The following is a 14,770-nucleotide window of genomic DNA, read 5'->3' as shown; positions in this document are numbered from 1 at the left end:
TTAACCAATCATGATCCATCTAACTAACAACCCACTTATTTGTAAGTGCTGAAGTTACTTGTAATTTCAGCACCAGAGAGATTTGAATTTAACTTAGAAATTAGTTGGACTCTCCCGAGCACTTCAGCAGCCGCAATAAACCAGTATACCCTAGATCTATTGAGCCTAGCAGAGACTAGTTAAACAACCTGAGACTAGATAGTATAAGAGTAAGATTAGGATCGGTATTAGACTAAGAAGTTGCACGAATCTATCCGGCCGAAAATAAGATAGCGTGACGAGCAGACGGTGTACCCTATCTGAAATTACTCTATGAGTTACACTTCGGTCCTAACTCATCTGGTGCGACCATAAGTCTCGAACAAGACCTTACTAGATTAGAATTAACCAAAAATAGATTAGAAATTAGACAAAAACATTTACAAAATGTTATACGACAATAATTTAATTGAAATGTCTCTCCGACTCAATAGATCAGAGCCAATATTCCGAACCATAATAGAACTACCCGGAATTGGAAGAAGACCTCGAACCAAAGACGACATACGACAAAGTAGAAACTTGCCGTATAGTTATATGATAGTTCGGCAAAAGCCAGAACAAACTTTTATATTTCGAATACTACTTGCAATGAATTTAGATTTCCATTTGCAAACATAAAACCTTGAAATTACTCTTCAAAATCATTTAAGGCGCTAAACAAAATTAATATTATACAATAACGATTGATAAAAAGATCTAAGATCGTTTCCCTAAAACTCTGCAGTATTATACAAAACATGTTTGAAAAATATTTATTGGAAAATAAAAATAAAAATTAGTAGCATGACAATAAATGGTTAGTAATCATAAATCATCCTGTTGTTCCAGCTTCATCATCTAAAACATAACAGCAATCATCAACTCACTAACATCATAAAACACTAAATCTTTCCTTTACACACATTTAAAAATTTATCAAAACTTAAATTCACTTAATTTTAAAACCGGATCATCAAGGCTTATCCTTGGATCTTAAATCATTTTCTACTTAATTAAAATCTCAAATTTGATCATCAAGGCTTATCCTTGGATCAAACAGAACAACTTTGTTCTCCCCCACCCACTTAATTAGTGTCTAACGACCTCAAACGTCGATTCACTACCCAACCCTTTCTAAAGACCCAAGACTAATAGAAATTTTTAAACAAAACTAATCATTCAAATTAGGATAAACAGTGAAGAACTTCGGTTATTCATCCTTCACTTGACCCCCCCTCTTACCAGACCCAGGATAAATCTTAGACTTAGTAAGTTTAAAATAGTATCTAACGAACTACTCGCGTTCTAATTATACCTGAACCTTGTGGACCGATTTACTATTCTCCAACCCTTGAACACAATCACTACCCCTAAGTAAGATTAAGTAAGTTAACACCTTAGCTTATACTAGTCACGAGAAAGTAAAAATCATTCTTCGGAATCGATATACTTTTCTCTCCAACCCTGAACAAATAGACCCAGGTTAAGCTAACCAAAAAATCGTAAGAACTAACAGTTTAAGAAAATAGAAATCATTTAACAACTTTTTGCATCCGTCATTCTAAACCTTATGTCATTTAAAAACCTAGGAAATAAACAAACAATCATTTTACACAATTGTGAAATAGATAACAAAAAATACGACCTTGTAATCACACCTCATACACAAACAGTTGGATACATTCGCACAAAACGACAAACACTAAAGAGGAAAATAATAACTAAACAAAGACAAATAACACGAAAAAGATTTTCAAAAAATCGAAACGCATTTTCAGAATCAGAAACCAACAGTTTAGACGAACTTTACAAACTAAAAGAATCAATAGATAAAAATTGCCCACTTCACGATCAATTATATTTCTCTGACTCAGAAACAACTTCAAATTCATCACAAAGAGGAAAAAGAAGAATAAAAAAGCAGTACAAACACAAACCAGTACATTTATACAATTGGAATCAACCAATTCGACACATTAATAATTACATATTAACAGTCATCGAACGAAAAAATGAGCTCAACGCACACTCCAGGTGACGAAACTCCAGATGATGATGAAATCTTTCCTTTTATAGTAGATGCAGATACTGATAGAGGACAACACATATTTTGTCAAAATTTACTCGTAAATTTATTTGAACCCGGAATCAGTCCATGTAAAACAGAGTTCCCCGATGTAAAAATCAAAAGACAAATCATAGATCACTATCTAAAAGATATATGCAACATAACACAACAGTATGGAATCTACTCCATAGAATTCACTTCCCCAAACCATAATAATAGAACATATACTATTCAAACAGACGATCTTGATTTAGAATTTTCAAAAGTTTTTTCAGAATATATAAAAAGCATCCAATATCATAACTCACAAAGAGCAAACTCCATATTCACCAATGAAGTTTTTGCAATAATATATAGTTATATTTCGATATTAGAAAACGAAATCCCAATAACAAATGTCTCACCGACAGAAACATCTAAACATTTAAGAGTACGACATGAAATCACACTACTCTCTAGTTATTTAAACATCATTAAAGAAAATTTCACGAAAGGTGACGTTTCACAACATACCAAACACGATCTACAAAAAATTTTAGCATGGTTCATAATAGATTATTTCACACACAATATTGATTTAATTGCACAAGCAAGAAAAAATTTTAGACCCCAAAACTCGAACGATGATACCGCTATCACAGAACAATCAGATTATGTTTGGGACCCCGAATGGTCTCATCCCGCATTTATAAGCTTTCCACAATCAATCTCAAGTCAAGCAATAGGTACAATATCTTACATAAGAGATTATGTAAGAGTAATACCATTAACAATTGATGCAACACCATTAAACTATAATACATTTTTACCCGATACACAAAATAATAGTTTAAACTCTACAGTTATACACAATGAAAACCTCAATGGAACTAGGAATCTTACTCAACAAGATATCCAGACACCATCACACTTCATAAATGAAGAAATTGTACACACAACAACTACACAACAAAGTATTTCACCAATACGCCCAAATTTAACAACACCAAGAAATACAAACCCTTCACAAACACAGGTAACCTTACAATCAACCGTTAAACCTTCGGTTGCTCCAAAATATTCCCATATGGATTACCAAACATACAGACCCATGACAATACCATCAAAAACACGCAAAACATTCACTAAAAACAACTTTGCAGACCATAATTATAATTATACACATCCATCAAAAACAAATTATCAACCACAAAGGAATTTTAATCAATATACAAAACCTCGAAACTGGGATAACCCAACGGCCCAATATAATTCCAAAAATTTTCAACCAAATCCTCCACAGGATCGCAGTGAAAATTACCCATTTTTTCAACAGAATAAAAATAAAAAACAAACATCTTATCAAATGGATTATTTATCCTCAGATGACGATTTCTTACAACCAGATATATTTGCACCAAATACTCAAGAATATCGTAGACAAGGAATACAGAGAACACGTACAAATCATAGAAATTTTTCTCCACAATCAATAGATGCACAACATCAACAACCAATTCAACAACAAAATCCAATTAATACACAATCTTTTCAACCAATTCAACAACAAAATCCAATGACTGCACACTCGTATCAAGCATCACAAATGCAAAATGAAATACCACTCCCATATTATCTCCAACAACATGAAATAACAAGAAACCAACTTTCAAATTTTTCTCAAATGCCAAATGCAGCAGAATCATTACAAATGACAATGAATCCATACCTTATGGGTGGATCATCAATAACATCAAACAAACCTTTAATGGTTTTCACAGGAACAGACCCTGAATACTCTGTAGAAGATTATTTAAATGCAGTAACAGCAAACCTGATTTTAAATATAGGACCTGAACCAATTAATACGCCACTACATCAAAACTGGATACATCGACGCACAGCGTTGATACAAACAACCTTAGATGGCGCAGCCCAAAAATGGTTTTCAGTACTACCTCTAGAAATAAAATCAAACTGGAAAAGATTTACACAAGAATTTTCAAAAATGTTTGACTCCGAAAGAAACAAACAACAACAAAGAGTTTTATGTAATGAAATTCGCAGATTACCAAACGAAACCATCAAGCAAATAGCAGTACGAATCGAAACACTAGTTCGAAAAGCATACTCACTAAATACACATGACTATAAAAACACAAAGATGACAGAAATCTTAATGATGACCTTAACACCACAATTAAGGAAAATAGCAATAAAAAAGAGAGCATCCCATCCTTCTTCAATTCGAGAACCCGATTTAGATTTTCGAAAACTAGTAGACAAATTAGAACAAGCAGAAATCACGATGAAACTAGAAGAAACGGAAAATCTGAAATTACAATACGTTAACAAAATTGAAACGACTCCCACTAATATTAATAATATACAGGAATCAGAAACAGACCTCGTTGAAAAAATCACTGAAATACTCAATATTTACGAAAAGAACCCGAACTTTAAAGGCAAACCATCTTTCAAAAAATGGTGTAATTATTGCCGCCGATACGGACATAGTATTTCCGAATGTAGACAAAAACAGCAAGATAGTCAAAATAAACCTCAAAAATACAAAGAACCAAATAAATCATTCTATCAATACATGAAAAAAGATCAAAATCTACCAAACAAAAATGTATACAGCAACAACAGTTCAGGAAAACCACTTCCGAACAATACAAGTTATACAAGAAATCAATCCCCATATAACTCAAGTTATAGAGGAAGATCACCAGAACGAAGAAATACACAAAACTCATCACAAAATCACTACAATAGACCAAATAGTAGAAATAACTACTCCAGATCAAATTCAAATACACAACGATTTGTTTCTAGATCTAATTCCCAATCAAGAAATAACTACTATCCAAACAACCAATCACGAAATTCATCATACAATAGGAATAGAAACTACTCCTATAATAGAAATAGAAGTTATTCAAACAACCGAAACCAGAATTACCCGAACAATCGATCAAGGAATAACTCATATAATAGATCGAACTATAACAGACCAAACAATAATTACCAAAACAGATCGCGAAATAATTCACAAAATCGACACCCAAGTTATAATAATCGTTATAGAAATTATTCCCAATCACCACACCGGAATAATAATCACTATAATAACTCTAATAATCGTCATAGAAGCAGTACACCTAAACATCAAAGACAAATCAATCAAGTACAAGCTAACCCAGAAACAACATCAGACCCCCCAGGTATTGATGACACAGTAACTGATACGTTACAACTCAATCAAATAAACTGTACATCATCAGATTCAGAAAGTGATACTGAAAACACTCTTGCTATCAATATGATAAAAGTCGAAAATGACTATGAATCTGTCATATATGAACAACCCTTTCCATCACATATATATGAAAATCAATCAGAATTTCTTCAAAATTATTACACTACACCCATAAATTCCACACCAACAACGCAAGAAACAAATACAAAAAATACTACAGAACAACCCAATCAAAATGTCAAAACAAAATGCTTGAATACAAACCACATCTACCAAAATATACAAAAAGAACAACCCAAAGAAAAAATCTGGACAATACCATTTCTCTTAGAAAGCCCAAGAAATAAAGAATTTCAACCACCAGACCTTGAAATAGATTTTTTAATTGATTCAGGAGCAGAATCAAACATAATAAACATCCCCACATGGAATGAAATAAAAACTTTACATCCAAAGCTAACACCTCTTGAAACCTCCAGCAAACTAGCAACAGCACAAGGATCAACATTGATAAACTACGGAAAAATCCAATTATTTCTCCTCCCTACCAGAACAATGGAGCAAAGTAAAATTCTAAACAAGCCATTTAAACAAATATTCCATATCACTGATATTAAATATAATATCATTGGAATACCATTTATTTCGAAGTATATACCAACAATTAACATCCTAAATAGTAAAATATTAATCAAAGACAAATATACAAAAACAAAAGAAACATCCCTAACATTTTTTCAAAGATTAAACAAACAACCACCATTCTTTTCAAAATTTTATCCAATATATAACCAACAAAGAAAACACCTGAAACCACTATCAGGAAACATATATAATTTTTCAATCAAACAAGTTCACCAATATGATAAAGAACAAAACAAACAAAAATTTTATATGTCAGATTTTGAATTCAAACCTATTCATAAATTTTTCAAAATCACAATCTCATCAATAAAATATTTGAAAAATTCGAATTCAGATATTATTTCCTTACATGTCTATAACAACACACCTTACCAAGTAACATTACCTTTAGGACTTTTAGGATATTGTGAAACCAACGCTACAATATCACCAATACATGAAAAAGCCTATCGCGTAAATAATATACTCCAATTACTAGATATTTGCCAATCTACAATTCTTAATGAAGAATTATCTATAAATAATATAATAAGTAACGAAAACAGAAATACGGATTATTTCACAAAAACTCCATATTTCAAACCTACATTCAACATCAGTAACTACACAGAGGACCAACAAAAATTTTTAACAATGTTTAATTTCCAACATTCACAAATAACACAAGACGAATTCGAAAAGCTAGCCAAACAACTAATTAAATATTCATCAGTCTATGCAACATCAAAATTCGATGTTGGCAAAATCAGTTCATCACTACATCTCCCATTAAAACCAGACGCAGTTTTCAAAAAACAGAGAGCAAGTAAAGTACCAATTCACTTACATGATAAAGTAAACAGATTACTCGATATTTTAGAACAGTACAATATTATATCACCAGTCAATAAAGAAGAACAACCAAAAGGCAACACATTCATCAACCCCGTTATCATTCTAGCTAAAGGAGAATCATTAAAAATCGTTCTCGATGCTAGATACCTCAATTCACTTATAGATGAATCAAAATGTAATTGGCCCATTGAACCAATACAAGTTATTTTAACAAAAATAAACGGCAAATACTTTACAACCGCCGATATGAATAGTGCATACAATCAAATGCCACTAGATGAACAATCACGACGTTTAACACAATTTGTTATAGGAAACCAACAATATGAATTCAACCGCTTATTCTATGGAATATCCATAGGACCAGCAGCATTTTCAGCTTTTATGAGCAAAATTTTTAGACCACTAATACTCAAGAAAAACGCAATCACCTATTTAGACGATGTTTTTATGCAATCACAAACAAAAGACGAAATGTTCAAAGTTTTAGAAAAATATCATCAAATACTTCAGAACGAAAATCTGAAGGCCGCCCCCGATAAATCACACTTCTTTTTGACAAGAGTTAAATTCTTAGGACATAACATAGAAAGAAAAACAATAACTCCACTGAAATCACGCATTGACGCTATTCAAAAACTTCAACCACCAACAAATAAAAAGAAAATCCAAGAATTCCTTGGAATGTTAAACTTTTTAAGTAAATATGTTTATAAAATGCAATTATATCTACGACCATTTTACAACATCCTTAGACAACAAAATAATTTTGAATGGAATACAGAACATCAAGCACGATTCGAAGAAATAAAGAAACTTTTAACCGAACAAATTTCAAATACAATCCCAGACCCTGATCAACCATTTTATGCAATGTGCGATGCTTCGAACTTTGGCATCGGCGCAGCACTATTACAATCACATAATGGTACAAATAAAATGAACCTGATATCAGCAAATTCCCGATTATTCACTCAAGCAGAGCTACGACTCTCAACTCTAATGAGAGAATGTACAGCCATAATATATACACTGACAGAATATGAATTTCTGATACTTGGATCAAAACATCCCACAGTTTTATTTACAGACCACAAACCAATCATTTTTCTTTTCACACAGAAATCTAACCCAAACCACCGAGTTTACAGATTTCAACTAATTCTAATGAAATTTCCAAACTTACATATAGTTTGGACTGCAGGAAAAAATCTTGCATTACCAGACACCTTAAGTCGAAATACACCACCTGAATTACTTACACGAAAAACAACAGTTGAAATACCCAAAAACATAAAATTCTACCTTGCAGAAAACGAAACATCACCCCGATTGGAATGCAAATATGCAGTAAAAACTGATATTGAACAATCACAAATAAATAATTTACAACATTTCCCACTTTATTTAGATTGTCAAAATAATCATTATGAAGTTGATTTACTTGGAACATCAACCTTCAAACCAATCCCATATTCTCAATGGATAAAAAATAACACCCAACAAAAACGAACAAAACAACACCTACCTAAAAAAGACCATTTTCCACTAATTGAAAAAGAAGATTTAACTGATAAAATAAATTTATCAGGACCACAAACAAATGATTCAAAATACACAATAAATCAAGTTTTTGACCTCCATGACCCACTTGATACAATACCCTTATCTAAATTCGAAGTTGAAAACATTTTTCTCCCCCCAACAGATACGATTACAATTTCAACACTGAAACAATATCAAAATCTTGACCCGATAATTAGACAACTGAAATCATGGCACAAATATAAAACTAAACCTATCAAAGCAGATTCAACCATTCTAGGAAACAAAACACTCCTCCGATACTTTCGCAAATTTAACAACACAACAATTAACGAAAACACAGACCTTTTAGAGTATAACATGAATGAATCTACAGTTCCATGTCTTCCTATAAGTATGATTCTTATAGCTTTTAATATTTCACATACACAAAATATTAAAGGACACTCTGGATCAGAAAAAACATATTCAAACTTTATACAAAATTTTTACTTCCCAAATGCACCAATTTGGATAAAAGTACTATGCAATGACTGTATAGTATGTCAACTAAATAAACCTTACCCAAATCAAAAACAAATAGCACAAAAACAAGATTTTAAAGGACAAAGTTTGTACTTTAATCATCGTATCTCATTTGATACTAAAGGACCAATTTCACCCTCATCAGAAGGAAACTCCTACATTATGGTAATTGTTGACGCATTTACACATTATGTAGCACTTAACCCAGTACCACATTGTAACGCTTATTACGCTTACACAACACTCTGTGAACACTGGATAGCAAAATTCGGACTACCAGAAATTTTAGTTACAGACAACGGTACAGAATTCATAAATAATGAAATTATCACACTATGTCATTTATACAACATTAAACACAAACCACGTACATCTCATGCACCTTGGACAAACGGCTTAGTCGAAGGTATGAACCGTTCATTACAAGAATATCTTAGATGTATCATCAACGGAAATGATACAAAATATACCGAATGGTCAGCAGATGTAAAATTATTTCCCTTAGCATATAATTCACAAATTACGACAACTTTAGGAATGTCACCATACGAAATGGTTTTTAACCAAAAGCCACGCAAACCAATAATGTTTACAGCAAATTCTCATAAAAACGCACAAGGTTATTGTCAACCAAATAAAGACTCAATTTGTTATAACCTCCCATTACATACGCACGATGAAGATCATTTTCATCACCCACAAATTCTTAAATTAGCCTCCGGTACACACACCGAATGGATTTTAAATAGAGATAAGAAACACAATGAAATTTACCAAAAAATAACGAAAAAGTTATTACAAAGACAAAACATAAATGACCAAATCAATTCACGTTTTACACCAGCTTCCGATTTAAAAATTGGAACATTTGTTTTAATACCTAATTTTAATACTCAAAAAGGAATTTCTAAAAAATTACAACCCCTCCGAAAAGGACCCTACCAAATAATTGCAAAACCCACTGATGTCACATATAAAATTACCGACTCAAACAAAAAAGAAATCGTTCAGCACCGAAACAACCTATTACCTTATTACCCAAAAGAATACGCACTCCGCGAATTAACTCAATTATATTCTTTCACAGGATTAAAAATCATTCAAAACGAACCACATCTGAAAAACACAGAACAAAATGATAACCCCACCGAAAATCAAAACACAAAACCAACCGCCACCAAAAACAATACACAAAACCATAAAGAATCTCCAAAACCAAGAAAAAATAGAAAAATGACAGAACAAATAATACCCCAAGAAGAAATAGACAAATCAGAACATAGAAAAACAACAAGACTCCGAAATCAACCACGTAAAAACTACAAAATGTTCATCCCCCAATCTAAAATATTAAAGAAAGTAGAATTTAAAAAGTAATTTTAAAATTTTATACTTCACAATCTTGAAACCTCCGTAACATTTTTCATTTCAATTTTTCAAAATAACATGCTCACAAGTACGCAATAATTCTAGGTCAAAATAAACCAATAGGATTCATCCAATCCGCCACTTTCTCTAACTCAAACTAAGATCAATTAGACGAATAATCTAGAACTCCAGGCACATCTCTAACTATAACTTTACAACCTCCAGGTCAAAAATAAGCAAACCACTCCAACTTGACAACTAAAATAAATATCACCATAATACCGTACCCCTCCCTTATCTAATAACCCAAAGATCAACAATATTTCCCCAACTCAGACCACGAATACCCCCAAAACAAATTTGATAACTTAGCCTAAAGTAACAAAATGAAGATTTTAATTAGCCTAAAGTATAAAAATCTCACCATACCCCGGATCATTTGACAAACAAAAATAAAGAAAAAGACGACCTCCCAGTCACCATGAAAATTGCCCCCAACAATTTTTTACAAAACTCAACCCACTTGTCAAAAAACTAATAAATAATTCGACCACACTAGAAAATCGCCTCAAATAGCAAAAAATATTCGACCAAGAGATCATTTCTTAAATGCTCTTCTCTCAAACAGTTGCTCAAATACTTATAAATTTTAAACATTTTTTTTCAATACTTGAAGCCTTTATAATATTTCTTTTTGATATACTTGAATATTTTCTAATAATCCTAATCATTTTTTGTAACATTTTTTTAATTTTCTACACTCTACTCGAACTATTCCTCCAACTTTCCAAAACCCTTGAATATATCCACAGGTACGATTTTAACAACTTGTCTAAATGATACGAACAATTTTCAGTAGAACTGATATTTTTTTATTGTTTGTAATTTTCATAACATTTTTGTCATCCCTCATTTTGACAATATGTAAATGTATAAAGAAAGCAATCATCACATTTGCCCTAGCAACAATTTTTCTAATTATTTTTCTGGAAGAATATTATAATAAACATAAACCTTCCCACTAAAGTAAAAATTCAAAAATCCATCAAAAATTGCTACCCAACAGTCACAGAATCAGTCTTCACCGACATCATCCCAAGATAATCCAACACCACCTTCAACTACTCAAAATCCTCAAACATCTACACGAATTTCTTTTCAAGACAATCCATACACTTTTGAAGAACGGCACGCTCGTTTATCTGAACCACTAGAACCAGTTCAACGACAAGCATCCCTAAGTGAACCAACATACAATCTTTACCCAACACTACCACAAGAACTAAGTAGAATACGAAACCTTAGTCAAAACCAAAACACAACAGAAATAAATAGACAAATTATACATCCTCGACGAAATAGAAATTTTCAAACTCCCCGAGTTCATTTTGATATACCTCAATCCCCATCACAAACCACTCCAGAAAACACCACTGGTATCACACCAGAAACTCCTACACTTTTTTCACAACGAAGCACTTCAAGTCTACCTTCAGACTACTTAGGTTCAACACCAACATCTGAACAAGCACGAGAAAATCCTTTTAACCCCCCAAACCTAACATCACGACTGCCATATTGGACTACACATTCATTTACACAAGGTGAACCAAATTTAGTCAATGACCCCATAGATATTTCTACGGATACAACAACATCCTCATCACTACCAGAAACATTATCACTACCATCAACACCATCAATAAGCCAATTTTCACCACCACCCTTTAACTTAAATTTTCCAAATAATCTCGACGCCAGATATCGAGAACAATCATCAATAAATATTCCTTTAAGACTAGATTGGAATACATTCACAGCACCTCCACCATTATTTGGACAACATCAAGAAAGTAACCGCCTTCATAACTGGGCACTTAATAGATTACAATATCGCCAAGATATTCACAACGATATCCGTGATCACAATATTCAAATACTCCAACAAAACAGTTTACAATTAAAGTTTGAAATCACAGTTAAATTAAACAATATTACACAACATCCCTACCCATTAAATCCACCTAACATAACAGCTCAATCACTACCACCACCGTTTATAACTACTGAAGTAATATATAAATACGACAGATACACCAAAAACACAATTGGTTACATTACATTTTATAATCCATACTCAGGATTATCATACACATGTATATTCTAAAATTATTAATTTTTCTCCAACTCCCTTTTCTAGTAACCTCAAATCAAAACATAAACCCTTCCCCTCGCACAGGACCACAAGATTTATTAGTAACACATTACGATTGCGAAGAAAATGAACAAAAAACACTACACAAATATGCAATAAATCAAGTATCACAATGTGAAACAGAACCACAAGCTATAGAAACCACAGATATAATAGCAACACTCTATTCCAAAGCCCGAGCAACAACAGTTACAGGTTATAAATTCACAGCGACATTTTCCGAAAAGAAAGTACATTGTTCACAAGTCTCAAACGGCAACAAAAACCGACTTGACCATGAATCATTCTATCAAAGTAATATAGAACGCCTCTTACATCTCAATCCCGACGATTGTAAAAATGAATTACTTAGACTAAACATCACACAGAATAAAAACTCCCAAAGAAAATTAGTTAATTTTCAAGTTTTTTCAGACTCTGTACATCAATCACAACTTGAAAGACACCAAGGACATATAAAACTAGACGAAAAATACCCGTATAACGGCGCACACGGACGATTAACCTATGACCTACATGATAAACATTGGATACCACACATTGGTATAAATAACCCATCAAACTGCAAAGCAGACACGAAAAATAAAGGATACCAAGAAATAATGTTTTTCGATTGGAAAATACAACTCGAAAAAATACAACTCACACGAGATTTATCTGATAATACAATGATCTATCAAGGAATCCGACTACCTTGTAAAAATGATCAAGGATATTGCGACCCTACAACAAGAACACAAGCAACAATTGTTTGGTTCCCCGAAGATACATGTACAACATTTCAAGTAGCAAAAATACACGCTCGTATGATAAAATTTCACGAAAAATATTTCATACAATCAATTCCTTATGAACAAGTCCATCCATCACGCAAACTAAGTTCCGATTTTAGAAACATAGACAATATAGAAAATAAATTGACACGTTTTCAAATATATCAAGAAACAGAACTTGCATGTAAATACAGGAATCCACTTCACAGAACACAATACTCTGAAATATTAGTTGAATACGAAAAATGATTCGACATGACCACTGGAAAAGTAAAAATCGACCCATATGCCACAGGTCATCCTCTAAACGAAGGAACATCCTATATACCAGTTAATTTTGAAAAAAGTAACGGACAACCTGGTGGACATCTAAAACCTTATGACACCAGAAGCACACGCTTACAAGAATTATCACTAATGAATACTACATATTTCGGTAATATCCACTATGATATTCATTTGGATATGAAACTAGACTATACAATTAGCCGCATTTTTCAAGAAATGTCACTCTCCGAATTAGAAACACTACACCAACTATGCGAATTAGAACGAACACAAATATTACAATCACTTGCACTAGCAGTATTAAAAATACCCTACGCAGGATACTTATTATCAGGAAATAGATCAAATTTTTTAGACTATGAAGGAAACATCTTATGGTTTTATACTTGTACCAAAAAAGTATCACCACTATACGTTTTTGAAGATAAACGATGTTATAAAAGAATCCCTATCTTTTATAAGAATAAAGTACATTTCGTGGATACACTTTCACGAAGAACCTATTTCTGGGATACCGCAGTCCCATGTGGATCAGAAAATAGCCACAATGTAGTACAACTAAACCCTGATGAAAATAAATATTATCTTCTCACTCCATATCCCACATTAATGCAATCACTCAAAAAATTTTCACCAGAAAGCATTCGCGCTATCGCTCGAAACCCAAATATAGACTTACAATCAATAGGAATCTATTCAAAATCAGATATTCAACATCACATTAGAACACAACAATTCCAAGAATTATTAACACAAATGGACACTATACAAAGACAATCAATAGACCAAAATTTACGCAAACTTGCAGAAACCGCAGGATTTGCCGATATCTACACCCAAGACTATAGCGGATATTTTAAAGACATTAAAGATTATATATATCTAAACGGCGAAAAATACCGTCCCCAAGATATATCACCAATTAACATTTTTAGCTTTGTTACACTCAAAAATGAGATCCTAGATTTTCTAGGATGGCCCTACTACATCTTAGAAAAATTGACTATTTTATACGCAATGTTTAACTTTATTGGATTTCTTTTCTCACTCTTAAAAGGAATCTACAACACATGTGCTATACACACACAAGTAAACAGACAAGCAAGCGTAGCACGCATACTCTTTGCAGGATTTTTTGGAATCTTTTCTACATCTATAAACAAAATTCTTTTAGACGCACAAATAAAAGAATATAACACAAAAATAACAACACGACAAAATACATACGACGAAGAACATAACAATGT

Source organism: Symsagittifera roscoffensis, chromosome 3 (assembly GCF_963678635.1).
Source record: "Symsagittifera roscoffensis chromosome 3, txSymRosc1.1, whole genome shotgun sequence".
NCBI classification, from domain to species: Eukaryota; Metazoa; Xenacoelomorpha; order Acoela; family Convolutidae; genus Symsagittifera; species Symsagittifera roscoffensis.
The sequence above is the reverse complement of the archived record's forward strand: the minus strand, read 5'-3'. Positions refer to the sequence as shown.